This window comes from Empidonax traillii, unplaced genomic scaffold, assembly GCF_003031625.1.
Source record: "Empidonax traillii isolate 1590-97213 ecotype Southwest subspecies unplaced genomic scaffold, ASM303162v1 scaffold237:size1322474, whole genome shotgun sequence".
Classification (NCBI taxonomy): Eukaryota; Metazoa; Chordata; class Aves; order Passeriformes; family Tyrannidae; genus Empidonax; species Empidonax traillii.
This window is the reverse complement of record NW_020955430.1, coordinates 594,232-621,086: the sequence shown is the minus strand read 5'-3', so window position 1 is coordinate 621,086 and position 26,855 is coordinate 594,232. Positions and strand designations below refer to the sequence as shown.

The 26,855-nt window shown below is 44.1% G+C and overlaps 1 protein-coding gene across 6 annotated transcripts in view; it reads right to left on the bottom strand.

The window, feature by feature from the left end:
• PASD1 (PAS domain containing repressor 1) overlaps window positions 1–26,855 on the bottom strand; it is a 94,209-nt gene that overhangs the window by 29,383 nt on the left and 37,971 nt on the right. For 3 of the 6 annotated variants that reach the window (XM_027888363.1, XM_027888369.1, XM_027888368.1), the window contains exon 1: window positions 17,808–18,087. The exons of 2 other annotated variants lie outside the window; for them this stretch is intronic. The gene's annotated coding sequence lies outside the window, so the exon portion shown is untranslated. Of the gene's footprint in view, window positions 1–17,807; window positions 18,088–18,541; window positions 18,568–26,855 lie in introns of those variants that run through there. One more of the 6 variants, XM_027888366.1, reaches the window with a different exon arrangement.

The window sequence follows — 26,855 nt, the reverse complement described above, 5'->3', positions numbered from 1 at the left end:
TTCCCCCTTTGTTAACCTGTCAGAAGTGGACTTGTGCCACTACGGTAACTACTGCATCTCAATGCACTCACTTATCTACAGCCTACTCTCCCCTGGTTTATTGAGCTCTAAATTTAGCTTGTTACCTGTGACAGATTTATAACTACATTCATTATAACAGTATCAGCTTCAGACAGAAGCTAAGAGGTGCCCAAAGAAAACGGATTATACAAAACAACTACGCCATAAAAAAAGACTGTATCAGAACACTGTGATTCAGCACAGAAGTGAAATAAAAGATACAGGGAGGAAAAACAGTGATGTGTTGGGGTTTTGTTGGTTTCGGTGTTTGTTTGGTTTTATTTACCAGCGTATGGTGTTTCTGACAAAAGAAAGGCAGAAAAAGATGAAGAACTAACAGATACTCGAAAACAAAAGACGAGTGTAACGCTTTGTTCTCTAGGATTTTTGTCAGATCCTGGTGAAAATAGCTGGCCAAGTTTGTTCTGTTCTAGCAAATTACTGAACCTTGCAGAGTAAAGAGACAACATTGTAGAATATTATTCATGATGTCTCTGGGGTTTCTGTAACAAGAAGAGCATGCATCTAATTAATTCTACCAATTTGTCTAATAGCCCCTTAAAATTCTCAAAGCACGGCAAAATGCAGAACCGCTGATTCACCACCTCAAGCAGTAGAAAACTATACTTCTCCTGGCACAAGGAGGGAAGGATAAAAACACATATGCACATAATACTTCCCCTGCAGTCTTGGATGAATACCTGCATTCATTTCTGGCCATTCAGTTACTACAGGGAAGGTAAATGCGTGTTATAGTATGAAATTATGATATCCAGCCAATAAACAATTCTGTTAACACACCTGACTCAAACAAAGAGCCAAATAATCCTCAAATAATAACACAGCTTTCCCTCGTGTAGGATGGGAGCAAAGACAGTTGTCCACAGTTAATCCTTCAGCAGCAGCTGAGATGAGTGTTTTCACGGGACTACTTACAGGAAAGATACACAGAGATAAAGAGAAGGCAGAGATAAAGAGAAGCAGGGAATATTGAAAGCAAATGGTCAAAAGTCTTTTGAACAGAATGTTCTCCAAAATTTCCAGCTCTCAAAGCTCTGCTTCTGTGTGCAAATGCATGTGTGTGTGGGTGAGTGCATAGACACACATATATATAAACACATTTTTCTTCAGAGCAATTTGCAAAAAAAAAAAAAACAATACTGAGAGCAATTTCTGCCCAGGAAAGCAGTGGTGACATTCAGGATAACTCCTGCAGTGCTCACCTCCTGATGCTGAGAGTTAAGTAACCATTCCTGCTGGGTGCATGGGAAGGGAGGTGAGCAGGGCTCCCTCACTCCTGCCTCAGGCCACTTCCTATCATGTTCACTCCCCTGGCAAATCACAAAGGAGCAGGGGGTGTGGGAAGGTTAACCCAATAAATTTCAGCAATGAAAATAGTGGCTTAACAAGCTAAAAAAAAAAAATCCCTCCCAAAGCTATTGGTTCTGCAGCTTAAGCAATTTGAGCAGCATCTGATCATAAACCTGGTGTTGAAATTCCAGCTCATTTCAAGGTTTCATTCGGAATAGTTTTAACACTACCAGAGCAAACCAGCTAGGAACATTTTTAAAAGAAGCCAACACTCTGCTATGTCAGCAGAGTTATCTCCTGCCTGCAAAGAGGGTGCTGGGCACCCTGACACCTTCTGCTCTGTTTTCAGGGATCACCAGTTGGAGCGTCTCCCTGGGAGGTGCTGTGCGTTACTCCCACCAAGAGGACACAGTTTGCATCAACTGCACTGATGGCATTAAGTGAGGTCATCCCGTCCTTTTTCGGGTTTGGATTTTGTTTTGGCAACTATGTAGATACTAGGACAAACACGTCAAAGCTGCCTTTTTGGATGTGTTACCCTGAAATCCCTCTTGTAATTTCTCTTCTCTTCTGTTTACTATGGGTGAAACTCAACCTAAGCAGAGAGCCACAGAAAGTCTGTGTGTCATTAAACTGCCTGCTTTTGTGCCTTATGCTCTCCTTGTGCACAGAATAAATGTCATCATTAGATAGCGAAGAAAACCAGCTATCTAATTAAACTAAATACCTTCTCGTCTACTTTCCTCAGTAAGAGAACACCCCCAGCAACTACCAGTTCATTGAAAGAGGAAAGAGTAGCATTCGTGTCTTTAGCTGTTCTCTTTTTCTCCTAAAACAATACATTTTTGCTTTGTTTCTTTGCTTTTCTCTGTTTTGTATATAAAATGCATTTCAGATGCTCGAGGATGGCACAGATGAGGAAACGATCACTTCTGCTTTTGTTTGTTTGTGCTGGAGGTTGAACTCATACTGCAAAAACAAACATTAAGGTCTGAAGGCTGCTTGCCTTGCACAGTAAAACAGGGGTCAGGAGGGGGTCCCAGGTGGTTCCAGGACCACCCTTCCAAAGTGCTCTGCTCTGGAAGGGGAAAAACACTGTGTATGACTCGGCTTCACATTCCATCTTCTCCTGGGTTGCAGGACCAGCAGATGGTGGGAGCTATTTATGGACTGGAGGATTTTCTTTCAAACTTGAACATCTTCTGTCTACAATCATTACTCCCTGGCTATCACCCTATAAACATGCTGTGGCTCACTCCAAAGCCCAGTAGCAACCACAGGTGATCTTGGAGTCAGGATGCACACGTGGAGGTGACGTACCTATCACCCATGAAAGCAAGAAGAGTGTAGCAGCTCCACAGCCCATTTCATGAAAGGAGTCTGATACTTTCATGACTCTTCTACTACCTGACCAGGTTTTTAGCACAGCTGCTCCACACCTGCACAGCAGGTCTGCGCCTCTCCAGCACACACAGACTGTATGTGACACAAATTGGAAGCACATCTGTGCTGCCCTGACCATGATCAGTGCTACGTCTCTGGATCTCTATTTCAAGAAAGGGCAATCCAGCTGCTCCTCTGCTGCCATTGGGCAGCAGGTGGGAAGGCAGCTGGAAGGGCTGGAAGCTGCACAGACAGTCTGCAGGCAGCTGGCAACCTTCACTCTGTCATTTCTGCACTTCCTTAGATCTGCTTGGTCCTCCACACAGTCTGGGGAGTCCTTCAGTTGGTGACATGGGAGGTCTTGGAAGTCTGGTCCTTGTTCAGGATCCTTTGATTTCTACTGAACAATGTCTACTTTTCTGATGCTTTGCAAGCAGCTTGCTGCCATCCTTTCTCCTCTCTAATGCTTTTACATCAGGAAGTCTCGGCACACTCTACAAACACAGTTATCCATCCTTGCTGTACAAGTGAGGAAACAGGGGCACACATTTTACTTCTGTCTCTTTTTTACAAGTGTCCCAGTTTTGGGAAGCTGAATTTGAAACAGTAAATGCAGTTACAACCTAATTTTTGGTAATACTGAAACCCAGCATAAGCACCTACAAATACGAAACATTTTGGAAAAGCTTGACCTAAATCATTGACCTAAGGTCACGCAGCAGAGTTAAGAAGTGAATCCAGATGTCCTGATGATTAGCTCTGTCTATTGGCATTGAGTCAAGTCTTCCCTCCTAAAATAAGCTTCCTGAAGCATCTAAGACTCTAGTCTTAGAACTCTGTTAAATAAGCAGCACTGGTAAGACCTGATTTTCAAATGAAGGAGGAGGGAAAAAACCCCAGTTCATTATTTTTCCCTCAAGTGATCACTGACTGACCAATGAAAAGGCAGCTCATAGTCATTTGATCTCAAACTTCTTCCTATAAATAAAAAAAAGCAAAGATTCTTCTCCCTGTTCAAACAACATGAAGAAAAAAAATGTTCTCCTTCGGTAATCCTAGACCTGAGTAATTAAATCTGCTCTCTGTTGCAATCTGTTTCCCATGTATATCACCAGCCTGGAATTTCTGGAACTTAATACATAAGGAAGCTATTCAATAAAGGGGAATACTATGGCAAAAGGATTACAAATAGGTCTGAATCAGACTAAAAGTCTCTCTAGGCCAGAAAAGAATCCAGTTCCTGATCCAGATTTCAACTTTTTGATTTCAGACAAAAATCTCAAACCCAAAGACTGACAAAATGGATCTCTCAGAGCCACCTCTCACCTCTGGTTCAGAGGCAGAAGAGATGAGAAAACAGGTTGAGGAGACCTGCAGTCGTATTGCAGCAGGAGAGGAAAAGCACTAGGTGTCTGTACTGTTAAACTGTTCAACAAAATAGAATAGAACAGATCAGAATATTTCAGTGAGAAGAGACTTAGAATGATCATCTAGTCCATGTGCCTGACCACTTCAGGGCTGACCAAAAGTTAAAGTATGGTATTACAGGCACCGTCCAAATGCCTCCTAAATGTTGACAGGTTTGGGGAATTGACCACCTCTCTGGGTGGTCTCTAGGAAGCCTCTTCCAGTGTTTGACCACCCTCTCCATAAAGAAAAACGTCCTAATGTCCAGTCTATGTAAAAGACCTGTGAGAAAATTATAAAGAGCTTTAGTAGTTAAAATTCAAAGTCTCCCATGCAAGCTTACTTAGAGTTTTATCTACTTATCCATTAAATGAATATCAAAGGATTCACTGCAGCTGAGCTAACTGACCTCATTTTACATCTTTGGCTTCCTGCGTTCAAGTTCAAGCATGAGAAACTTCTTTACGCTCCTGGTGTATTTAATTCTGGAGCATTCCAGGTATAATGTGCACCTAAATCAAAAGGAATTCAAATAAAGCCTTAGGTTTCACAATTTGTCGTATCCTCATTTGGCTCCCAGAATTTCAGCTGCTCTCCTTAAAAGATCTGCTCACATCTGCTCTCCAGCTGAGCCATGTTCATGCCCCACTGACCTTACCGCTGCCATCCTCTGTAATCTTGCAGCTGAGAATAACCAGCAATGCACTCAGGCCCTGTAAGCATCAAGAGCCTTTCAAGAAGGAGGAGGCAGAAAAGAACCAGCCTTTATATAACAGGGAAAAGAAGGATTTCAGAGAAAAAACATTGTTCAGCCAAGGTGAGTAATGGGAGCTGCACGCCTGAAGTGCCCTGGTTCAGCTCCCTCAGGCAATGGGAACTGGAGGCGTCAGCACCTTGCAGGATTATACCCTGCAATGGCAGCTGGCAGATATTTTTCTAATAGAGAGCACAGCAGCATCATTCACACTCATTTGATTCTATTTGCTGCTGTTCCTATTCAAACTCTGCTAATCCGATCAAGGCCTGTGCCTTAAAGCTGAATAAGTAAACACCTTTCGTAAGGTCTAAGCCCACTTGTTTCAAGTGTATGATTAAGGGCTAGACTCGAGCATTGTTATGAGAAAACTCCCCCCATTACTTGCAATTTCCAAAATCGCTCTCAGGTGTCTTGAAGTGGCACTTTTCCATCCAGTGTTTTACTTCCCGCATTACAAATACATAACACGGTCGCAAAGGGGCCCGAACACCAAATATACATTTGTATTTCAGCTGCCCTAAAGAAGTGCTCTTTGAGCTGAGAATAGCTCATAATAGTGCCACTTAGACACCACCATGCAAAATATTTTCTGTGGCTACCAGACCTTCTCCACAGATGTCTGCTCTTGTTTGCTATGAAGAAGACAGATGATAAATATAGGTCAGCAAATGCATTTTGGACAAAGTCATACTCATTTGTAGTATTTGCATTAAGTAACATTAGAAGACTTATGCAACAGAGAAGATGTTGATCCAACTATAATTCCATCACTGGTACACCAAGGATGGATTTGAACTATTGAAATTTACACGTTTCTTTTCAAGAAGAATTGCTGCCACTTATGCTGGTATTGCTAATAATATAACTGGTATATTGCTAATAATATAACCGGTATTGTTAATAATATAACTGGGTTTTGTCCTTTTTTAAAACACCCACCCCCACACACTTTTCTTTCTCTTCTCTGAGGCACTTTTAACTTTACATCCAATATTCTCTTTTGCACTATCTTGCCCACATCACTTCTCAACTAACTCCTCACAAGACAGTTATTTGTTTTGAAAGCTCCAGGAATAAAGGAATATTTAAACAATTAACTGCAATCATATTCATCATTCTGTATGGTACCGTTAATATGCACTAGAAACATAATGAGAAAGTAAAACTTCCCTTCAGAAAGAAGAAAAGAGAAGATAAACATCCACAGATCTCTCTCTCATTACTTTATTATCTTTTTCAGACTGCAAATATGTCAGTCACTGGAACACTTTTCTACTAGGTCATTATTGTTACACATATTATGAACAAAGACCAAGGCCTCATTCTGTCGTAGATAAGCTATTCACACACATTCTTTTTTTCCCCCTGCAGTTTATTTGCATGGCTGGCTGGATAATCAGCCATAATAACAAAATATGACTCAGCATGCCTGAATGTCCAATTCGCTTTGGGGATTCTCCTGAAGGTTGGTTTTGGTTGTCTTTTTTTTTAACTACTGAAGATTGGAAAAGATGTGCCTCTCCGAGATAATGTCAATGCGAAAAAGATTTGAGTAAACACAGAGGTCGGGGGAAAGGGAATGGATCAAACAGCAACATTTCTGCTGCCATGCCCTCAAAGGGGCTCCGGTCTCTTTAGTTGCTCTGACAGTGCTGCAGAGTGCAGGGTCCCCTGTCAGATACTGCCACGGACAGGGGGGATTTCTCACCAATGGCTGAGGGAGGATACAGGACAGAGAACTGGTCCTGTTCCACAAGAATGGGCATCCCTGCAATTAAGGACATACATGTTTTTCTGGACATCTAAATGCTGTCTATGGGTTACTACAATTGTGCAAGCATGCAGAACATTTTAAAATATGCTTTATTTCACACCTGCAATAGCCAAGGACTAAGAATCCTCCTAATATAAGTAAAAATCAAGACTCCAGTACGATCACAAAATGAAACACAGAGGTCCATCTCTCCCAAAGGATAACCCTCCTCTACTAAGTAAGTTAATGTCAGTAGCAGTGGACACTGCCATCCTGTTGAGCAATCCTGGCTGTGTGGAGGTGACTGACAAGGGTGACAGTCCCTGGTTTTCAAGTAAGAGACCAGGCCAGAAGGGTGAGAAAGGCTGCAGTGTGAAAACATATTTCACCTGGGACAGAGTGAAAAGGGCATTGAAGAGCTTGCCCTTCATTTAGCCAGATCCATTGGCACATGCCTCTATTTTTAACCACCTGTGTAATTCTTGGGTGAAAACAGCACTTTCCGAACTACAGCAAACACGAATTTATTACCTAGGGCTTTCCTGACCAAAGCACCTTCAATTGCATATTCATATACTAAAAACATCCATTACTGTATTTGACAGAACAAAATCAGGCTGGCTGAGAAAATACACATTAGGACCAGTTGATGGAAACAATCACACTGTAACATGCATGCAGAAAAACCACACGGAGCTTGTTTCAGTGATAATCTGACTACGCAATACCACCAAGGCCAGTAAGATCCCTGTCAAATATCTACACAGTAGTATGAAGCCAGCAGCAGAAATTAAAAATGCCCATGACCTTTAGCTGGCAGCCGCAGTTTCCTCAGAATTCCACATCGTGCTTAAGAAGCAAACATCATCTGCACTCCCAGCCTCCTCCCTCCATGCACTGCTTTTGTGCACATCTGCTAAAAATCACAGGCAAACTACACAGTAGTTTAACTGAAACTCAAACAGGGAAAACATTCAATTAGGCAGAGAGAAAAGCTAACTTCCTCCTTCCTTTGCCTCCTCTCATTAGTCCTTTTTCAAAAGATCAATAGTGAAACTCTCACCTACTTCACTGAAATTGGTATTACACCCACCCCGATCTAATGTCGAAGTTTCTTCCAATTTAATTCGGTTTTGTTTTTAACAAGTGAGGAGGGCAAAACAAACAAAAAATTAAAGCTGTGCATGTAATTTTTGCTTGGGTAGAGCAAATGCTTCAAAGAGACAGCTGAGATACCCCCCCCCCCCCACCCGAAGGGACAGAGAGCACCTAATCCTGGCTCACCTTCCACCCAAGGGCTGTGCTCACCACCAGAACCTGGCACTAGCCAGGCAGTGCAAAACTGAAACAGAGGCTGAGCACTTTGCTGCTCAGGCTGTCATCTTCCTATCAAAGCCAAAATTTGTTCCTGTGCCATGAATATCTCCCAGGGGCAGAACCTCCAGCTTTGTGCCCATCCTGTGGAGATGAGGTTGTTCAGCCTGGAGAAGAGAAGGCTCTGGGGAGACCACATTGCAGCATTCAAGGACTAAAGAGAGCTTATAAAAAAGAGGAAGAGTGACTTTCACAGATAGTTGTAGGACAAGGGGGAATGTTTTTAAACAAAAAGAGGAGAGATTTAGATTAGATGTTAGGAGGGAATTCTTCACTGTGAGGTTGGCAAGGCACTGGCTCGAGCTGACCAGAGAAGCCGAGGATGCCCCGTTCCTGGAAGTGTTCAAGGCCAAACTGTATGGGACCCTGAGTGGAAGGAGTTCAAAGGGGTTTCCTTTAGTGGAAGATGTCCCTGCCTATGGTAGGTTTGGAACTGGATGATTTTTAAGGTTCCCTCCAATTGAAATTTTTCAGCGATTCTGTGTTTGGCTGTCTTCAAAGGGAGACCCTGGTTATGATCAGTGCAGTCACAAAATGTAATTCAAAGTACCTAAGCTTCCTTCTACATTAAAGTTGAAATGAATAAGAAATCAAGTACAGTACCACAAAATGCTTCTCTTCAGCCTCAGAAGCTTGTTTACCATTGCTGTGGTAGCTGAATTGCTGAATGAAATATTTACAACTATTCATGCAATCAAACTCATTTTCCTTAGGAAATAACTGATTAGGTATCTCACATCTGTTCCTGACAATGATTTAAGCCTCTGCTGATCCCTATCTAGACCTGACATGAATGTTAATGTTTTAGAAACAGTCATCGTTAATAGGAGGGTGACGACAGACTCTCCGGGTCTGGTGGTGACAGACTGCAGTGGGGAGGCTCTGCAGCTACAGGTGAAGGATGACACAATCAGCCCATAATTTTCTCTAACCTTTTGACCCAGGGCTTGGGAAGACTGGCAGGAGATAGAAGTCAGAGCAGAGCTTGACACAGAATTATCTTGAGAATTATCTTACTACCCCTGTCAAAAGATTTTAATATCTCCCAGATGTTCCCACTACGCAGAGCAGCAATCCTGCTCTGCCAGGCTCCGGCATTACATGCCAACCTTCCAGCAATGTTTCCCCATCAGAGCCCTTTGATAGAAGCTGCTGCAAGTGTTGCAAGGCTGGGAGAAAAATCAGCTGCTAGTAAAGCTGATTGCGATTCCCTCATAAAAGCAGGACGTTCACGTCAGGAAAGACACAAAAATAAATTCCATGGGTTTTTTTTCTCAAATAAAAGCTGTTTCATGGGTAAATGATCAATGCCAATGCACTATTAGAGAGAGAAATCTATTGTTTAGTTAAACTGATTTAATTCATCCAGCAATCCTCTTTTCCATAGGAAATGTACCACAAGGACTTAGGGAAAAAAAAAAAAAAAGGAAGGAAAAAAAAAGTATTTATCTCGATATACTCTTCATTTCTGCACAGAGCAAGGGAGAAATCTTAGTCCCTCTCAGATCAACTGCACAGCTCTGCCACATCCTGCCAGAGATGCAAATGACAAAAGAACTGATCTGTATTACTGCCCCTTCTGGTAAGGTGCATCCAGGGGGAAAACTGGGCTTCCTAAATTCTGAGCAACTATGTCAGAAGAAAACTTTTGGCAACACCTATAATCACTAAAAATTTTACCTCAAGGTCAAGGAACTAAATAAAACCAACTGAAGTAAATGAACATTTGCCTGCAACGGACCTTGTAGAGCTGTAATTCAAATAGAAATGAAGTCTCTGTAAGTGTCTGAACAGTAATCTCTGGCACAGTCAGAAATGCCACATAAAAGTAGATTTCAAACACATTCCAAAGAAGATTAAGCTGGCAATTCATCTCTCTTAGGACTTCTATACATCATAAATAGGCATTATGCCTTCTATGTAAAGCAGCTCATTATCTGATTTCTTCAACAGTATATCTTCTTATTCAAACAATTCAAACCAGACTATACTAGAAAATCCCAGAATAGTTTCATTGGCACTGCAACTTTTGAAATAAGTTGATGATTTATATTTATAAAATTTTACTTACTGTACAACGAAATTCATGTTTGTTAATATAATACACTATCTCTAAGGACAATTTTTAAGAAAGATGCTATCCCAGCTGGATCATTTATTAATATTCATATGCTTTCCTTCCAAAAAAATCAAAACACAGAAGTTGTTCTTCCTGGTGCTAGTCTTTTCATCATCTCTCAAGTGATAACAGAGATTCTGCTAAAGTCACAACAGCCTACTACCAGCAAACTAATCATTCTAACACTCCAGATCTTGATGGCTCTACTGGTTGCCTTTTTAACTATGAATATATTCAATATAAGGAATTCAGCTCCAGATTCAAAACATGTGCCCTGGATAAGATGGAGCTCTGGCTCAGCCTTATTTCTAGTTTCCAACTGGTTTAATGGCAATTCTAGTCCATTGCATTTATTCTTCTCCCATTTTAGATAATGGATCTTTTTCCTTTCCAGACAGTGTATCAGGACTATTGCAGAATTATTTGCACTTTCCTATTCTAACAACCTTCTTCTGGGACTGTCTCCTTCCCTACTTTGAATTATTTCCAGAAAGTTGAAAAATAGGGTTATAGACAATTTTCCCATGTAAAATAATTTTCAGCAAGGCTGCCTGAGTTGTGTAAACTTCCCAAATAATAGATTTTGGCTCCAGCCCCAGTGACACATAGGTACCAGGAGGTCTTGCAGTTGAAAAGCCAAGTTCCAAGAGATGTCAAGATGCTCCAGATAAGAAAGTGATTTGGCTTCACAGAAGTCTTTGCTCCAGTAGAATGAGCAATGAGAATTGTCTGTCCCAGGAGTGGCACCCAGGGGCCAGTGTATGCTCCCCTCTGCAATTACACAGCTCCACATCACCCCTGCCATGTGGGAGGCTAAGCCCACAGTTTACAACAGAGAGAAAATACAGCAACTCACTTTTCTTATGTTGACACATTGTCTCCACTAATGACAAGGTTCAGCCCTCTGCATAAGCAAAATTAAATAGAAAATGTAGGTGTTAAGATTAGCACAAAGAGTTTGTTTTATTAATACTTCCTGCTGTGCCCTTTCCATTAAAAGCCTGCCCCAAAAGGAAGCCATTATGATTATATTATTTGAGAGAAAAGTCAAACTGTTAATACTCATCTTTAATATATACATCAGTAGCGGAGCCAACCAAAGTCCCACCTTTTTTCCTCATGTGACTCACTTAACACACACACTTAATACATCACTTAATAAAATTTAATTGGAAACAGTTTGATCGGTGTGAAGATTTTTAAGTCACTGTAAATCAAACCAGTGTACATTGCAGTCAGAGACAGGACTAACAGGTTTATGGTCAAACTTCCTCAGCAAGGGGTGTAACCCTGCCCAGCTATTACAGCCTCTCTAATTGCTGCCTTTGCTGTGACAAGCCAACAGTGGACCAAACACACAGCATCCTCCTCTATACATAAACACATATTTGCAGTTTGTGCAGGAGAGCTTCAAACAGCCTAAGCCCAAGGACTGACTCCCAGGGACGTTTATTTTTCTCTTCAGCTGATACTCTGGGGGAGGTCCTCACTGCACAGAAGCTGGTGAGAGTTCAGCCTTTGCCTTCATCAGGGCCAGGGGTTCATCTCATCCCCTTCAGGTAAAGCCTCTACGTCGGCTTGAAAATCTTCCTATAATGCTGCCACGACTATGCAAAATAATTATTGGCAATAGGAGCTCTTATCAGCTCATCTATTGTTCGTTAATTACTCAAAAAAATGGTTTACTTAGTACGTTCCTTATGGACAAAACTGTATTGTCCTGAAGCAATGTGCTGCACTCTGATGTGCGTTAAACCAAGATTAAAGTAGGCTGAGCCCAGAAAAGAGGCAACAAACCTTATTAATTTCTTTTAAGAATGCGTGTATGTTTATGTGTTTGTGGGCTGAAGAGATGAAGCAAGAGAGGAGATTAGCATTTTTATGGATGTGATTCCTGCCATTGCTACATACTCGAAAAATCTTGCCTAAGCTTGGCCAGTCTGTAAACAAGAATAAACACACCTACAAATATCTCTGCGTTTATCTATTAGTCAATCAATTAATCAATCTGCCTATAGCTGACACTCAACTCACACTTACCTACTGGTGAGGGGGAACACTAATTGAGGAGAGAGAGAGGTCCAGTGCAAGTGTCTGCTGAGCTGTGATGCTGCCATCGGGTACAGAGGGGCTGAAACCCCTGCCACTCAGGTGTGCACTTGTGTGTGTTTGTGTGTGTGCATCAGTCCTGCAAAGCCAGAGCTCCAAGGTCTCTGCCTCCCTCCCGAAAAAGGATGGATTTTGCAGCGCTCTCTGTAGCAATGTTTAGCGAGCCTCTTGGTTACCATAGAGTTGTGCACTAAAGGAATGTCGACAAATTAATCAATTATACAATTGTGTTTGCCTAAGAATACAAGTCACAGTCAGATGATTCAATGCATTTCAACAGCTCTGTGGAGTTTGGTTAACGCACTTCCTCTTCTACCATCACAGTGTTATCCCCCTCTGAGCTGACTTTTTTCCATATTTCAATTTCCCTTTACAGGCAGCTTAGCAGGTGATCTCTGCTGCAGGCTAAGTTGTGCTATTTTCTTCCTTTCCTTGCCTGTTTCCTTTCTGTCTTATTTCTTTCCTTCTCTCTTGTAACAAGATGGTTATTATATATTCAACTTTCTGCCAAATAAGCTGCGTTTTTAAAATTACTAATCTATCAGCAATCACTTCTTCCTTCCAGAGGCTATCCTGCATGACTTACAGAATTTTGCTCTAATCAGCACCAGAGCTGATACTAACCCTGGGTTTCCAACTGGTTTTAGGAATATCAGGTCAACAGAGAGCACCAACCCCAGCACCCCGGTCTTGGAAAACAACTCTGTTAATGGCTACTTAATAACATCTCTTCAACCTGCTAAGAAGCACCAGACGGCCCAGAACGCATCCTCATCATACAACAAACTTATGATACACATCAGAGGCATGCAAGATTTAAGCTCTGCTGTGACACAGCAAAGGGCAGGTGAGGATCACTGCCAGCACTGCCTGTCCTTGTAGCCACACCAAGTTCATTAACACTAGCAACAGAATCACAGAAATTACACCATGAAGTACAATATGGTTATTTGGAACGCAGTCTGATGGAAAAACACCTCTTTGGCCCAAAATCTGATGAGCAGGTTAAGCCAGGGAGCATGCCAGAAAAATCTGCAGGCAATTGTGCCTGTCTAATGCTACAAGGAGTCTCTGCACTGTACATTTTCAATGCCTAGTGCTTGAGAGGAAGGCAGATACGGGAGAAAAAAAGATTCAAATCTGCAGCAACAGGGAAAATTAATTCTTTTCTCAGCTCCCAGGAAAATGGCAGAAGCCTTGATGCATGGGGTTAAAAGTGTAAACAAAACAGATCCCTTCTCCTTTCAACCACACATTAAAAATATGACTATACTGCAGATCAAAGAACTCTGCAAACGTAATTTCCTATCTCCAGGAACTCTCTAATTTAATTGTATAATCTCTTTCATAAGATTATCAAGATCTATCTCAAAACTACCCTAATTGAAAGACTCTTACACAACTTCAATCCTTAGGTAGCTAGAAGCTTTCTTCTAATTTGGCATCCAAATATATTCATGACCAACTTAGACAACTTGATTTTGTGCAGATGCTATATTTTACCTTATTTTTTTCTGTCCTCTTGCTATTTAGTGCCAATTGTGTGTAAAAAAAATTACTGTAACCTGTCTCTTCATTTGTTGAAGTGGACAGAGCTAAACAAATGATGGTGTTTAACCTCACTTCATACAGCAGATAGTTTGTTTGTGTAACCACATCTTTAGCCCTCCTATTAGTTTAACATTTTCTTAACTATGCAAAATCCCAATGAGCTACTCCATGAACAATGGAAAACTCTCCCATTGATGCTCTGCATGATGATTTGCACAGTGATTGTATCACATTTCCCTAAATCTCTCATACAATTTTCCTTTGGTATCCAAGGATGTCAGTGGTCTCCTTCACAGCTTTATGCCACTGCTTGCTCCCAGGTATCTCCTGAGCAGCCAGTGCATCCGTATCTGTCCCTTCTGTCGTGAACAGGAGCTGATGAGCTCCTGTTTCACACTGGAAATTCTTGTTATTGGTCTTCATGCTTAAACTTTTGCACTCAGCACTATTAAATGTCATTTTATGTCTATTACTCCAATCAACAAAGTCATCTAAATTCCTTTCACATGATAACCTGATCCTCCTCTGTATTAACAATACCTCCCAAGTTTTTGTCATTCCACACAGCTCCTGGGCACACACCCAGACCCTGCACACAGGTCAGAGTGGATCCTTTCAACAGGCCCAAGCCTCGTCCCATGGGAGGAACATCACAAATCTCCCTCCATGCTGATGACTTTCTCTGAATACCTCTCTCCATCCAGACAACTTTTTTCTCATGCAACAGTTGTATCTTTCCCTTGGCCAGCTCCTGTTCTACTTTTCAATTCTTGTCTTGAACAACCATCTTCATTTTAAGCAATAATGTCGTGTGGGGCATGGTATCAAATGTTTGTCTTTAGATAAATTACATTCCTGCCTTACCCCACCTAAATAAACTGCTATACAAAGAAGATGTTAGATTAGTTTAGCACAATCCATCTTTGATAAAATCTTGTTGCAATTCAGCCTGCTTCCTCATTATTTCCACGTCTAATTATTCTTTCCTACAAAATACGTCATGAGATGCTGAGTACTATTGCACTCAAACCTGCCAGTCTATAGTTTCCTGCATTGCTTTTTTATTTTTTGACTGTATAGGGACTCCAGGTATAGAACACAAATGCTTGCCCTCTTTTGCATCTGAAGAGCAGTCTTGTTGCAAGCCACGCAAGCCTTGTGTCACTGTTTTCAGTATTCCAGGACTGAGATTATTGGTACTTCTTCATTTGTCTCACTAAGATATTTAAGTTTTGCCTGTTTTCTTTTTTTTTTCTTTTTTTTTAAACTTTGCTATGAATAGTTTTCAGTTGCCTGCAGATTTGTTAGTAATTACACTCTGTTCCAGATTCTACAGAAGGTTCTGCTTTCATGAGAAAGTTGTGTCATTATTTAGAGACATCAGTTCTCCTTTCAGTTTAGACACATCTAATTTCAGTTCTGTGCAAATTGACTAAGTGCAGGTTTTGGTTGAACCCAAATAAGCTCATTCGAACCAAATTAAGAATGTGCTTATGTGAGGTCACATCAGGTTAATCAAATCACTTTAAAAACAGACTTAAACTAAATTCATGCAATCTCCCCATGTAGACAAGGCCAAAGCCAATGAAGGAATATGAAGTAGGTAAAAGACTTTCATTAACTGCACACACATCTGCAGTTTGACTGAATCTGGTGGTTCTGAAGCTGGGCAGATGTGCAACCAGCAAGCCCAGTGTGCTTGTCAGGGCCTGCCACCACATCAACCTCACTTAAACCTGGCCTTAAGTGAGACTGGAGAAACAATAAACAGGGTCTTGCAGGACTTCTGCACAGGGGCATTGCTCCTTCAGCATACAGGCCACAGGGCAAGTAGTGCTGTGCTATACGGTCCTGTGGGCACCAAAAGTAGTAGGGAAACCAGGAAAAAAGAGAAATGGCCTCAGCCTGGGTGGCAGAACGGGGCAGACCCAGCAGAGCTGCAGCCAGGCAAGCTGTGCCACTGTGGCTGCGCCGGTGGGCACAGAGTCGCTGTTGCAGCGGGACAACATGTGGCACATCGAGCAGAGCACGGCCCCGAGCGAGCCAGGATTCATGGGAGAGAAGGGGGTCACCATCGTCCTAACAAATGAATACAGTTGTTTTACCTGCCTGACTTCCCTAATAGAGATTTGGAACTGATGTGATTAGAGAGCTCTATAATTTCAATAGTACCAGAAAAAGACTGGTTCATACTATTTTGGGTTTTATAGGTTTTCCTATTTCGGTTAAAGCCACGTTATTCCACTAGGATGCATAACTGTCCCAGTACAAGCCTGAATTCAGTTGTTCTGGTATAGAAACAGAGCTTATTCCTCCAGTCTTGAAGGAATGAGCTATGCTGGCATTAAAACCTTTGTACCATTACATGTGAATCTTGGGAGGTTGCGTAATTTAGGGCAAAACAATGCAACTTCTGTGCACAGACAAGTCCTGGCTCCAAACTGTAAAGACATCCTACCAATTTTTTGATATTACTAATGAGCAGAAATTGGATTCAACATCAGTATCTCTGCACTGTAATGCTCCTTCCTCCATCATGAGACTTTAATTATGAACTACTCATTTGCTAATTTTAATCTTTAACCCTGAGCTCTTTTTGTGTACCTGATGTGTGTCATTAACCAAAAAAATAATTTAGTACAGACACAGTCTCAGTGGCTAAAACCCAGGAACATATATCATACATCTTACTGAAGTTTGCAGTTTAGTAAAAAAAAAAAAGTCAAACCAATTTTACTTTTCCCTCTAAATCAAGTAACTGTAATCCACAGCTTGGNTTATCCCATTAATGAAACCAGCACCACTGCTTTCACTGCACACAACAAAATAAACTTCAGCCGATAAACAACCCTGCCCTCCCAGGTGATCCTTCACCCTCCCAGGTGGCTACGGCATGGGGCATTTTAACACCTTTGATTTCAGGGACATTATCTCCGGGGCCACTTCACAGCTGAAGAATATAACTTCATTCAGGGATCAGGGGTAGTTGGCACTTCGGTGTCCCAAAAGGGACTGATGTGCTGGACTTCTCCAAAATCCACAGAGGAGAGAGAGACCTGTTCTGCCATGGCTCAGGAGCCTCCTGCCTTCGGGGATTGTGGCACTTTACAAAGGACAACAGCTCTCCGAAGCGCGTGTGACACCTCACTGATGAATCACACAGGGCTCAGCTCCGACCTGTGCTTCCAGTGTGAGCTACCCAGAGCAATCAGTTCACAATTTCTGCCACTAAGGATCAAGGCTTGGAGTTATCATTCACAAATCCACAGCTGAAACCTATGAGGGACTTTCAAAGCCTTCATATTTCCCCGTTTATAATGTAACCATTCTGTAAAATCAAATGACACAATAACCCTGGCGGGAGGAGTAACTTTTCAACCTGGATTTCAAATGCCATCTTTAGGCGCAAGACTCATTTCGGAGGTTTTTCCCCACAGTGTTTTCAGCAAAACACATTTATTCTCTCAACGATGGAACTTGCAGACAGAACAAGAATGCGACCAGATCCATTTCAGACTCCCGAAAATCGGTTTCCTCCAACCCCAAATCCCCGCAGCTCTCAGCTGCGCTCAGCCCGTGGCTATTCCCGAGGCTCTCCATGCCCGGGGGTTCTCAGGCTCTGCGGGACGGGGATGTCGGTGCCCGGCCTTGCTCCGGCATACCCGCCCCGGAGCCCACTTTCCACCTGCCCTCTAAAGCCAGAGCCCCCCGGGGCAACCTGCCCTGCGTCCCATGCCCGTCCTGCCGGCACGTTTCTCTTTTTTAGAGGAAAATCAGAGGACTTAAATTGTGGGTGCCAATTTTCCTCTACAGAACTTACCTGGGACGGTCCTGGCAGTGTCGGACGAGGGCAGGGAGGAGCGGCGGGTGCCGCGCACCGGCCCCGCAGCTCTTCCCGGGCTCCCCCCGCTCCCCGCGGGCTGCAAGTGCGGGAACACCCAACTCCCCCCCGCACTGCTCCCCCCGGCAGGGTCTGTACTTACCGTCTAGGAGGATGCGCGTCCCGGAGCCGCTCTCAGTGCCATGCCCAGCCCCGGCGCGGTGCCCCCTCGGCGACAGGGGTTACCGCTGGCCGCGGGGTCCCGCAGCCCGGCGGGGACATGGCATGGGCGCGGGCAGGGCGGGGGCGGTGCGGGCGGTGCGCGGCGCGGGGGTGTGCGCGGGGTGGGCGCGGGCTGCGGGGCGAACGCGGCGGGACTTGTGAAACTCGCCTGTGGCGGCGGCCGGTTGTGTAACGCGGCGGGCTGGGCCCGGCCCCCCCGGCACTGCACAGGCGCGCTGCTCTCCCGCCCCGCCGCCACCGGCACCGGCACCGCACCGGCACCGCACCGGCAGCCGCGGCGGGGACAGCGCGGGGCGGAGCGGCCGTGGGGAGCGGCCGGGAGCTGAGCGCACGTCCCGGGGCGCGGGGCGCGGGCAGGGCCGGGCAGGTGGCGCGGGGAGCGGCGGTGCCGAGCGCCGGGAGGAGCCGGCCGAAAGTAGGTCACCGCCGCCGGTCCGCGGGCACCGGCCGCGGGGTGGCCTCGGCCGCGGAGCCCGGCCGGGACCGGCCCTTCCTCGCTCCCTGCCCGGTTCTGGCTGCGCGGAGCGGGGCGAGGCCCGGCCCCCGCTGCCCCGCCGGGTCCCGCAGCCGTTCCGCGCTCCCCGCGCGGCACCGATTCCCTGTGCGGCACGAGCTGTGCCCTGACGGGATTAGTCATCCCGTACCGTGACTCACCCATTTAACATTTACTGCTTCCTTCCTCATAGATTTTTTTTTTTTTTTTTAAGTTCCCTTTCTCCATTGTAACTATTTTCCCTCCTCTCCAAGGACATCGGGCTTCTCCTTCTCCCTTTCCGCGACTACAGCCGTGCCCAGCTGCGGGCGCAGAGCCGCAGCCGGCGGCTGGAGCAGCGGGTCCCGCCGGCGACTCGGGCTGGGACCGCTTCTCACCCGTGCCATGGGCTCCTGCCTATCTCCCGGGTTTGATTTATGCTCCTTTTTGTATCTGGAAGCAGTAGGCACCAAAGACATCAAGCCTGGTCTGCAGCACCCTCCCCTCTCTTCTCAAGGCACTGCCAGGAGGGGACCGGCGCTGCGGTGGGAAGAGTCTGAGTGATGCCACAGGGCGACCTGGGCGAACATCGCTGGGTCTCTGACCCCGGCCCCGGGCAGCTGCATCATGTGATCCCCTTCCAAAACTGAGTGCACTCTCTTACCAACAAGTTGGATTTTTTTGTGCGTGTAGTTTGTTTTTTTTCCCCCTCCCTTCAGCTCTTTTTGGAAAGCTGCTCCTCAACCTATGCAATGCTGGGAGATCCGCTCCCTCTGGGAGCACGTTATTGCCTAGTAGCCCTTTCCCACAGCTGGCATCCTCTCCCCTGGCTTTCTTTGCTCAGCCAAATTTCCTGTTCTTCTCCCAGCCCTCAGTTCTGCTGGAAGAAGGGAGCAGGCAGGGAGATAGGCAGGGAGCCTGCATGTCCCCTTCCCCATGTGTGCCAGGGCCCCAAAGCACAGCACAGGAGACAAGAGAAGAACCAAAAAGGGGACAGTAGACAAAAGACTTTGCTGTGAGGTTTTTAATGTAAGCCTGATGCCAGTGAGGAAAGGGAAGTGACGTTGCTACAGTAATAACCTGGAGGAGTATCAGCTGCTATTGATGAGGACAAGAGAAAGGGCACCTTTGCATGCAGTTAATATTTCCTACTTACTTTCTTACTGGAGGCAAAGCAAATAGCTTGGCTGTGCTGCCTGCCACAAGTGGCCAATCTCCTTTTCCCACTTAGAGTGCTTTTTTGAGTTGTGCCTCGTCACACGAAACACAACAACCCTTTCCTTGTCCATGTGGGGAAAAATCCTTCTTGCTCCCTTTTAGGCAAGATATAAAACCGTATCAAATGCAGTTTCTCTCCACTTATACTTGGCTTAAGCTGAGTCTCTGCAGCCTGCAGTGCAGTCCTGTTACTCCAGTGACAATCACTGAGGGGATGCCATTGTCCCCCTACATGGGCATGGGGATACAAATTTGGAGCAGTAGATTCGGAATAATGAAAACACTGCACTCTGCAACTGAGGCACTTACGGCTTAAGCACCCACAGATGGATGCTGTGGACAGTGCAGGTAGGCAGGATATGGCCCCAAAGGGGCTGCACTAGGTTTCCCCTCAAGGTACAATTGCCATAGCCATTGCCCTGAGTTGTGCTGGCAGCTGGCCAGGTGTGCTCACACTGCTGGGACACTTCCATGGCCATCCCCCATCCCTCAAGCCTGGCAGGCACAGAAAACAGCATCTACGCTCTCTTCTAATAAAGCAAATCACTGGGAAGTACCACTTCACCTGATAATTGCAAAGATGTTATCTTCTGTCCAGAAATCGTGTCTTATTGGAAGTGTTTCAATGAACTCCCCTGCAGCCCCTGGCATTTAGAGCCAGCAGGCTGGGCAAACACGGGGGCCCCTCCTCCTGCAGCAGTGGTGTGGGAGTTTTCATGTCAATTACTTTATGTATCTCATTACTTTATGTGTCATTTAGAATAACACACTTTCCGCCAAGATCTTTCCAAAAGCTAAAACAGAATGGGGAAACAGACATTTCTGCCACAGCAGAATTCACACACTGCTCAGCAAGTTGCAGCACTGGGCAGCTTTGGCTCTGCTCAGCGATTGTTGGCATAGCCTCAAATTTGTTTATATTGTTAGTTTTTAACAATGCTGCATTGCAAAGGCATGCCAGCAGCAATAAAACCAAGAGAGAGCTGGAAAATTAGAACAACAAGGAATATACATATATATATATATATGCACATAAGAACATATATAACAACATATGTAAGAATTTATGTAAGCACAACAAAGAGTATATATATTTATATATATAATATATATATTTATATATATTCTCTATATACGTATATTCTATATATGTATATATTTTTATATATAATATATATTTATTTATATATATTCTATATATATGTATATTCTTTGTTGTGCTTATATATATTCTTATATATGTTGTTATATATGTTCTTATGTGCATATATATATACATAAATATATAAAACCCCAGCCTATGCTGCATAGGAGAATCCTGTAGCCTCTCAGGCACCATTAAGCACTAATACAATTAAATGATGAACTAGAGGGGTAACTTTGGCTGTATTTTGGAATATTCACAATCTCACCTGGAGCTTTTGAATTACGCACTGCAAAAATTCCTACCCAGGAAATGCTTGCATTGCCCAGTGCTAAGTCGAGAACCATCTCCGATTCAGGATCACGCACCCTCAGCCTCATCTCACTCCAAATCGTACCCAGAAATTCAACATGATGTTTCCCCCTTTTCCCACAGTAGTGAGGCTGGGACGATACAAACTGAAAGGAAAGAGAATAACAGAGACGACAAAGTGGGAAAAGCACCCTTGCCTTGCTCCGAGGTGGCTGGCTGTGCGCGGGCCTCGCTGTGGCTCCGGGATGCGGCGGTGAGCGGAGAGCTGGAGCGCTGGAGCCCACCCAGCGCTCGCCATGGGAGCGCGCGGGCGAGGCCGGAGGGAACCCAGCTCTACCCAAGGCAGGGACACAGCGTTAATTGTGTCAGTGCTATTGCACAACACTGTTGCCTTGACACTGTGTCATGTAAAGATTTTAAACTGCCTCTTTATTAGTCATCCTCTATTCATTTTAATTGTGCCTGATAAGCAGGGCCATTTCACCTTTGTGTTCTCTTTACGCACTTATCGTGCGTATTTGTGTCACCCAAGAGACTTTCAATCTCTTCCTGTAGCGCTGGTAGATGCAGAGGAATGAAGAGCCATTGCCATCAAAGTCTGCTGGGGTTCTCACCTGTTTGCTTGCTGCTTTTTCAGGCCCCTGCTCTCCCACTGTGGACATCTCCACAGGCCCTTGCTCCTGGTACTGAAAATATTCAGGCAGAGGCTTAGACTAATGCATGGGAACCAGTAAGAAAGGGATAGGCTGATTGAAACATGCATTTAATTTTTTTCAGGATCAAGTACTGTAGGTGTATGCTTAACACCACAGGACTCACTTTGATCTTCTCCAAGGACAGAATTTTCTGTGGATTAAATTCTTGCCTCTGAATTATGGTATTGGTTATTTAAAAAAATCAAAGCTGGGACATGAATAACTAATTGTTGGATTTAATGTAAAGAATATACTGAAAGTCTGTGGAATATTTTAGTCTCATTTACTTGCAACAAAAAAAAAAATATCCTGCCCAAGAGTTTGCCCGTGTGAACTCTGTCCCTGCAATTCCTTATCTAGCCTTATCTTCATGAAGTCTGAACTTTCACTGAAAACTCATGGAAATAGCAGTGCACCCCTACGGGTGACCTTTTCCTCATCCCGAGCATCAATTGCATTTGTGGTGGGGAGAAGGAAGGGCACTTGGGCCAGGCACAACGCTGCCACCTGTAAGCACAGCACAGCCAGGTGACACAGCAGCTTCCCCGGCACCGGGAGCGCTGCTGGCACTGCTGCTGTGCTGCAGGGACTGTTTGCTCAGAGCTCACATCTCTGCTTCAGGCAACACCCAACAATTAGGAGTCCTCCTCCATCTGGAGATGTATCTGGGCTTATTTAGTTTCACCTTAATTTTCCCCATTAAAAAAGATTCAACAATAGAATTCAGGTTCACGCCGCAGTCATGTGAGGAGATGGGTAAAATCCCATTCTCATTTAAGTTTAGAAAAAGGAACGGAAACTCCATTAAAAGCAGAGCAAAAACCACATTTACTCCACTGTGAACAGGATTTCCCCCTTAGCACAAAATCTTGCATCCCTTTGGGCTGGAAGGAACTACTTGCTCTCCTACCCAGCATCTTCGAGGGCCACTTGGAATCTTTAAGCAACTGCTTTAAAGGATTAGGAATATATATGAGTTAATCACCATTTAGGACAAAATTCCACCTAAGCCTTTGAGAACCAACTAGAATATTTGCATTTCCATCTCCCAGCACCTTATTTTGTAGAAAATAAACGGTTTAAATGGTTCTTAGAGAAGCAAGAGCGGTATCCAAACTTTGGGTGTGTTAAAGGCCCTGTATTTTCTTATGCAGGAGTAATACCATGGACAGATAAATGAATGTATTTATTTGAAAACCTGAGAAGTACCCAAGTCAGATTTTTGGCCTGGAAAAGGAATAAAGAATGCTTTTAATGTGGCTGATCATACTTCCAACAATAATTATTATTTTTGTAACAGAAAAAGTGTTCTCTCTTAACTGCAGTACCATATTTTCTGATAAGTATGCTTGTGATCTGTTATTCTACCTAACTCAAACAAGGGAGGGGGGAAAACTTGCACAAACAAGTGCATGTCTGCCTTCTTCTGCCCATATCCTTTCATACAAGCTAGGGCTAAAGCTCTTTGCCCACATTTTAGCTTGATCCCCTAGGATAATGTACCTAAGAATTAATTTTCTTTGATGATGGGTTCATATCTTCTGGAGACTGTGCTGAAGACGAATTCAGGCTGCTGCATTTAAATATGGGTTAAGTCACCTCTGATTAGTATAATCAGCTACTGAGAGGCCTCGTGAACAGGGACATAAAATGGAAACTTAATAATAATTACGTTAAAGGCCCAAATCCCCCTGAATTCAGCAGGCACAGGAGAAATGGCAGAGGGAGCATTAGGCAAAAGCAACAGCTGTAGTATCTCCCATGGGTGAAGCACAGAGGAACAACAGACAAGTCAGTACAGAATTCCTGTCCCTCATCTGCAGGTGCATCCTTCCTAATAAATCACAGGGGTTACCACTCATTACATTAAATCCACAGTGATAAACATGGATATTTCCTAAGAATACTTATGCTGATGCTAAGCTTTATTCATACAAAGTGGTAATGCTTCAAAGCTTCTCTCTAGTACGTCTCCATTCTCAGTTATTTGGTCCCATACATAGCAGTGGCGAATTATGCAGGTCAACTGTTCCTTGCACTGATAGTTTCCACTTCTCCTCTTAGGCCTTTACCCAGAGCAGATGCAATGGTAACATCATCATCTCATGGAGTTTTCAACATCCTGAGTTAGAGCAGCAATGACTGACTCCTAAACAAGACCCAGTGGGCTCCTGACCAAACATGGCAGAGGGAAAGCTGTCCTTGTCACCTGAGCCTTCCTACTATAACCCAGGGTCTGACCAGACCCCCAGGTTGGACATTTGGGTGACAAAGGACACATATGTTGGGAAGGCTGTGCTAGGACAAGAACTGCCTCCATCCATACTTTCCCATCTACTCCCAACTATTGTCACTCACCTCCTCAGTTCTGCCTGGACTGGGCTGCAGCCAGAGGGCTCCCAACTACATCCTAATCTCCTTCCAAAATTGGGTAATGGGGTTGGAGGATGGCTGTGACTTGCAGGCACAAAGTAGGGCAGTCCCAGTGGCCCCACTCACCCCCTGCACAGCCTTGCTGGTGGGGAGACCTCCCTCAGCAGAACAACCGGCAACGGGGGGCTGACGGAAGCAACTGCCTGATTTCACTTTGTAAGGAAAGTAACATCTTCCTTTCCCGGACAAAGTGACAGTGTGGCCCTTTCTCAGCTCTCTACAAGAAGACATTAAAACCAAGACTCTTAAAGATGGCATAAGGACACAGCAGAAAGCAGACAGGGCATTTGTGTTGAGAAGACAGTGGGGTTGACAGTTCTTCTACCACACCCTGATTGGCAAAGACTGAATAAACAATACATATATATATAAATGTACCCAATACAATGCAGACTCACTCACCTCAAATAGCTGCATGCATTTAACCACTGTGGAAAGATCAGGCACAGTTTGATTATAAATGTCAAGCAGTGGCTTTTCAAGCACAGGCTGTGCAGGTGGTTCTTTAGAAGAACTAAGCAGCCTGATTGTCTTGAGGGACCGCTAACAACACAAGCCAGACACTGAAAAGGACAGAAGCCTGGAGCACAAGCCCCAGGGCAGAGCTCTCCAAACACCTCCCTTAATGGTCTTTTAGGATAAACAGGAAAGAAAATGTGTGTCCTTTATCCCAAGTGCACCAAAGTCAACAGGGTTCTTCGGTAACTTCCACTGTTTTCCACTGGCTTTTTTCTGCCTTTTTTTTTTTTTAAAACATAGAAACCTCAGTAAGTTCATGAATGCATAAAACAAGTGACCTGATATTCAACAGAGATTTTACCTAGGGAGCAGGATGGATTGAAAGCATCACATGTTGCTGAGGCTGTGCCACTCTGCTCATACCTAAACAAAAGCAAGTTAAATCGCAAGTCTGTGATACTTTATCGCTGAGTTTCACCACAAAATGATACTGAAATGTGTCAAAAAATATTCAGAACTGCGTGGGATGTTATTGCACTATCTACTCACAGAAAAGCACATGTTTTTTCTGGGCACAGAGGAGGTGCTGAACACTATCAATGATTTGACTATGATTCTGGAAACTAGTATTATTTGACAGACTTTGTCTACAAGCAGTGTTGCAAAAAGTCAGCCTTAATAAGTGAAAATGAACCTCTGACTAACCCGTTGAAATCAGGTTCTATTATGCAGCTCTAAATGCATTTCTGTGTGTCTACAGAAAATGAACATACAAGACAGTTGCAGTTTCCTTATCTAAACAGGAATATCAAGATCAATTTTGGTCAGGCCTTGTGAATGAAGGGCTGGGATTGGAGAGAGGAGCTGCCTAATGACCATGCTTGTCATGAAACTCAGGAAATGTTTTGCAGAAGTAAGACGTGAGAAATGGATTGTGTTTTATTTCCTTTGGACAGCTTGTCTCTTTACTTGGCCCAGACATGGTGGTGACCATGTGGGCAGTTATGTACTGCCACACTTCTCCTGACCCCAAACCTTTCATTGCACCCCTAAATGTCTTAGGATCAATTTCTTCTGGTCCTCTCCTCATCAAGAAACCCCTCTGCCTTCTTACTCCAAGGGGAGGACCCATTTTCTCTGGTGAGCCAAGTAGCACTTTCCTGGCACATTTGCAGGCAGCCAGATGAGCCTGAGGAGGCGAGTTTTGTTTTATTTTTTGTGCTTTTTGTTGGTGCTTTTTTTTTTTTTTTTTTTTATGTTTGTTTGTGGGTTTTTGCATTCAGCAGAGCATACAAACAATATGGTTCTGCAGAGCAGAGCCCAGGGGTTCTCAGAGCACTGAAAACCACTGTTTAGGAAAATGCTAGCTTACAACAAATTACTTTTCATTAAAGCAAAAAACTGTTCTTCTTTGGAGCATCATTGCTGTTGTAGTGACATCTAGTTCCCCTGAGTTTTCATCCTTCTCTTGTCCACTTAGTACAGCTGCCTGCCCTTAACACTGGTGGCGGTGCTAGTTTACAGAATAAATCAATTCAACCAAGGGAAAACAAGAGCAAGAGACTTCGAAAATAAATTTTAAAACGTGCATTGTTTCTTGTAGAGCTTCAGTCCTTTCACTTGCACAATGCAAGTGACCTGCATTAGGCAGCACTCGCACAAAGCTCTACAAAAGCAGCACTCACTGTGGGTTTGCTGCCCTGTCATCATCTCCTTCAGCTAATTCAGACACTGCGCAGTACCACGTACCTGGCACAGACAGTGTCACTAGCACAGCAACTGCTGGGTGAATCATAATGAAACTATGAAGAGGAAACATGTCACAAGCCAAAGGAAACACTTACCTTTCTATGGAGTGTTTCATCTCCAGCAGAGTGCTGAAGTTAAGGATGCTGATGAGAGAAATAACTCGTGCCCTGGTCACTAAATGTAGCTTTTTATGCAGTTATTTACTGGTTCTGTTGCCATGGGAAATATGAATACTTGCCATGACAACTGAAGCAGTGTGGCACACATTCCACTTCACACAGAGCATCTTCCTAAGGACCCACTCCCATTCATACATCCTACAAAATTCTGTGTCCTTGAGAGCAATTCAGTATTCAGGCACAGTAATTATTTCTTCTGCATTTTATGGTGGGACATTTCCTGGTGTCTAATATTACCTGGGTGGCTGCATGACTGCTGGACACTGTAGGCAGTTTGGGGATGGAGGACACTCCCTGTGCCAGCCAG